Here is a 4,698-nt window from a genome sequence, read left to right on the forward strand (position 1 = left end):
GGAAAGAAATCTCCTAGCAACATGACAGGTGTTGGCGGGGGGAGGGGGGACAAACCACACTTGCCAACACATGACAGAGCCCAGATCTCTCAGATGTCAAAACGGAGGATGAACAACCACTCTGGTTGCCACAGTGTCTGGCTCGATTTGGACTTTCTATCGGTATATACAAGCATGATACATACACTATTATTTTTTCCCCCTATAACTCATGATGTGTGGGACATCTGAGGAAACCATTGGTTGAGTTTGGTGAATTATTGTTTGTAGGATACCTCCAGTCTCCCTCTCAAGTATCTGAAGTTGTCCATGTAAATGCATGCTGAATTTGCTGGAAAGCCTGGGAAGAGGAATTCTGGAAGGGTGGGTATGGTTCAACTGCGAAGTACACTGTGTAGCAGCTACTCTTTACTTTAAATCGCTAACTCTGAGACAATCCCTGGAGTAGTATAAAATGGTACCACTATGTTTACCATTGGAATATTGATGATTAGAAAATTAACCTTCAGTGAAGGCTTCCTACGCACCAGGCCCTGTGCTAAGCCTTCCACATGCATTATGGAACTTGATCCTTATATCTACCAGAACAGGAAGAGACTATTATTTTTTGCCATTTTATAAACCAAGAATCGAGGTTCATGATGTTAAGTCTGGCGTCCAAGGTCACAGAGGTAATATGTATTGACCGGGACTTATATTCAGGGCGTACAATTCTCGAGTCTATGTTCAATATTGCTGTATAGTATACTGGAAACCCTTAATGGCAAGGGAGCAAAGGTTTGGGTTACAGAAGGGTAAAGTATTGTATTTCACTAACAGTTTTTAAGAATGAGACTTCGAATTCAAAAGGATGAATAGTTATACACTCCTTAACTCTGGTTGGTACTCGTAAGTCTTCATATAACAAAGAAAAATAGATATGTTTATATTACATACAACTTAATCTGTATTACATTGTTATGTGGATATATCATATATAATTACACTATGTAACATATATAATTACTCCTTTCTCTCTCTTCATATATATATATTTTATGTCCTGCTTCTAGAAGGGACTTAAGGCCTATGCATTCTAGTGTAGTTCGGTTGTTTAGGAACCTTCTATAGTATTCTGTGTAGCTAACAGCCATCTCTGAGAGTGAGTGCCTTTCAGATAGGTAGAGCTATTTCTTAATGTATTATAAGAAAAGCCCAGAATAATTTCTAGAAATACTAGGAAATTTCCTCCTTCCTTCCCTGTTTTACACATGGTTGGTGAAAAAACAGTTTTGAGTCCATCAGTAAGCTACATGGGTCATTACCAGCAACCATCTGACAGGTGATATCATTTCAAGTCTCGAGCAAAACCTCTACAACAGAGAGAACTCTATGAGTAGAAACTATTGCTGCTCTTATTATTTAAAAATAAGAAAGCCTTTGTACATGCTGGATCATCTGCAAAATACAGATATTGGAATGTTATTCTTCCCTCCAACAAGCTGTATCTACATATGAGTGATTGTCATTCAAGTGAATCTAACACTGATTATACCTGCATTTATGCTTACATGCACGTATGTCTATACACATATGCACTTATCTCATACCGACCATTCTCTGTATCTATTTATTTATAGATACCCATACAAACTGCTTTCTGGGTTTATGAACATGGGAAAATTTCATTTCTCTAGAATAATGTTTGAATTAGTGCAATTTTCTGGATAACTAAAAGTTAATTTGGTTGTCAACTTTAAAAATTTGAACCATTTGGATAGTAAAAGGATCCACATTTTACAAAGGACTAAATGCTGTAAGATGCTAGTAATTATCTATAAAAGAAATTCCAGAGTTTCCTGTGAATGCCTATTCTCTGAGGTGGGAGTGTCTGCTGCTCATAAAACCAGTGCCTTGGAGGACAGGGCAAAAGTCTAGGCTAGGCCCAGGGATATGTTGCTAAAATTGTCTGTCGCCTTTGATTAGTCACTAACCATCTCTGACTGTCAGTTTCTTCATCTATTACATGGGAGGGATTTAGAATAGATGTTATCTAAAGTTTATTTCCCTCTTCATTGAGACTCTGGGTTTTGAAGATATTCAGATTACTTTAGCTTTTTCTTTTTAAAATATGAATACAAAGAGGAGGAGGTCGGGGGAGAGGGACGGGGGAGGAGTTAGGTAATTCTGACAGGGTTTCACCTACTGTGATCCTTCTGCCCCGGAGTCCAGCTAGCCAGGATTACAGGAGTGCACCACTGCGCCCAGCTTGTTTAGGTTGGTCTGGGAACTGAACCCAGGGCTCTCATGTGGCCTCAGCCTCCCAGAGCAGTGCCCTACCACTTGCTCTTCTGTGGCTGGACTACCTTCACATTTTTGGGAAAACGCAAGTTCTAAGTCATTGCTTAAAAAAAAAAATGACAATTAGAAATATAAATAACAAAGAGGACATCCTAAATAAAAAGAAGTTATTTTTGGCAGCAGGAGATGACAGATTCCAGGGAGCAGCCCTGCCCTAATGTTCCTCATGTCCTTGGAGTGTTCTGACATTTATAATCCCCCGTGACCTGCTCTTAATAGGATGTTAACATTTTTTTGAAGTGATGACTCTTTGGCCAAAAATGTTAGGGACCTTTAGAAGAAACCATCAATGAGATGAACTAAAAACACTTTCAGAACATGTATCTTTTTTCCCCCCCACAGCTGATTTTCTTAAATAAGCAAAAGTAACCTGAATCTCTTCAAAACCTGGAGTGAAGAGGAAAAACCTTTAAATAGCATCTACTTCCAAGCCTGTTTCTGTGAGTTCCACATCTGTAATGAACTGTATATCAACAGAGGGAGCTTTCTGTACTCTTAAACGGTAATATAAATGAAGCTGTATCAATAAAAGAAGCATTTGCATCCTACTTGCTGGATGAAGCTGGGAAAAAAAAAACTACAAAAGAGAATATAATGTTACTTTAAACAATGTCCCATATTCCAGTTTAGTTGGTTTAAAATTTTAATTGCAAAGATTAGCTCAGACTATTAGGCTTATAATTAGAGATGGTCTCATAGAGAATGAGAAAGAATTCTAGATCTGGAGCACTGCTCACTACAACTCGGGCATGCATTTTTAATGAACCACTTGCTGAGTACCTCTGGGGAGAGAATTATGCTTACCGCAACATTAAAAGTAAGGAGAAAAATATAAGCAAAATACAATGTCTTCTTGAATATTAAATGACAAAAAATCTTAAAGTAAAATTGATGGAGACTTTATAAATATCCATACATAACTTTAAAAAAAAAGTGTCCATGTGCTCTGTTAATGCCTAAATAACTAAATAAGTAAAAATAAGACTGAATTGTGGAGGGGAAGTCAGATTTTCAGATTTTCCCAAGACAATAAAGAGATAAAAAGTGGCCTAGAGAGGCCAAATCCCAAGTGTGAAGTTGGACCTCTCGGTTAATCCTGGCGCATTTATTGAGTGTTTAGCTGAGTGCTTTTTCACCTAAAACTACCTCTATCATACCCTTCTAGTTAAGAAAGGGAATTAGTGGCTTTTTAATTTAGGGCTTTCAGGGACAAAGACCTTTAACCCTTCCTGGAAATCATTTAACAAGAATATTCTATGATAACAGTCACTAACATTTATGGACCTTTTGTATTTTTCAGGCACCAAATTCAGTACTTCACACAAGCACTGTCATTCCTTATCTGCCCTCTGAAGAAGGTTCTCTTGTTATTTCCATCATACAGATGAGGTTTGGAGAGGGTCAATCACCTGCCCAAGGTCAAGCTGAGGTGAGTTCATAACTACTATAGGATGCTCTACTTGGAAAATAAAGAGAAGGGATAGGACAAGGTGGGGACATTAACAGTTCATGGCATTCTATTTTTTTTTTTTTTTTGGAGAGATTTTTGCTATAGGGAGTGTGTGCTTGTCAAAGAGACTGAAAGAGACAGAGAGACAGAAAGTGAGAGATTCCTTCTCCCCGCCCCCCCAGATGGAGGATGGCCATGCTACAATCCCTTCTCCATTCTCCTTTTGGGATTTTTGGGCACTCATGCACACATGCCCAGTATGAGCCCCAAATCACTGGGTCAGGGACTGGAACCTCTGTCGACTACCTGGGAGTCCAGCGATATAACCACTATACCATCTGCTGCTCCCAGCTCATGGCATTCTTAATATACTGACTGAAGGAATTTTGGCATAGACCTTCAGGTGCTTGCTTGGCTCCACGGTCTTTGTCTTTTGAGCTGGGTTGAGTCCATACATAACTATTAGCCTCAGCTCCAGCTCTAAATGGTGAGTAAACCTAGTCCTTCCAGGAGGGTGTGTTAAACAGGAGGGCCCTTCCAGAAGAGGCTATTAAACAACTGTATGCATGTGCATTCACATTCACCGCCAAGTTTTTGTTTTGGTCACCTCTGCTCTACATTTTAATCTGGACACGATTATAGTCCATTCTGGGAAGGGATAAAGGGGATTAGCATTGGTGAGGTCAGCTCTGACAGTGTCCCTTTGTGCTTGGGATCCTGACCTTGATCAACTCCTCTCTGCTGTTCACAGCAGGCCTCTACTGCACCATCAGCAGGCATTTCGGTGAGCTGGGAAAGAAGGGGAGCAAGCCTCCGCCTCTTTATGTAAATTACTGAAGACTGTAAAGTGCCATTGGATTAGGTTTTACTGATCAGTAGTTACCCTAATTTTTCCTGGTGGTAGAGGG

At 39.6% G+C, this 4,698-nt stretch overlaps 1 protein-coding gene across 6 annotated transcripts in view; it reads right to left on the reverse strand.

Annotated features, from left to right (window-relative positions):
• RHOBTB1 (Rho related BTB domain containing 1) overlaps window positions 1–4,698 on the reverse strand; it is a 146,038-nt gene that overhangs the window by 13,733 nt on the left and 127,607 nt on the right. The gene's annotated exons all lie outside the window — the stretch shown is intronic.

Source organism: Tupaia chinensis, unplaced genomic scaffold (assembly GCF_000334495.1).
Source record: "Tupaia chinensis unplaced genomic scaffold, TupChi_1.0 Scaffold000199_1, whole genome shotgun sequence".
NCBI classification, from domain to species: Eukaryota; Metazoa; Chordata; class Mammalia; order Scandentia; family Tupaiidae; genus Tupaia; species Tupaia belangeri.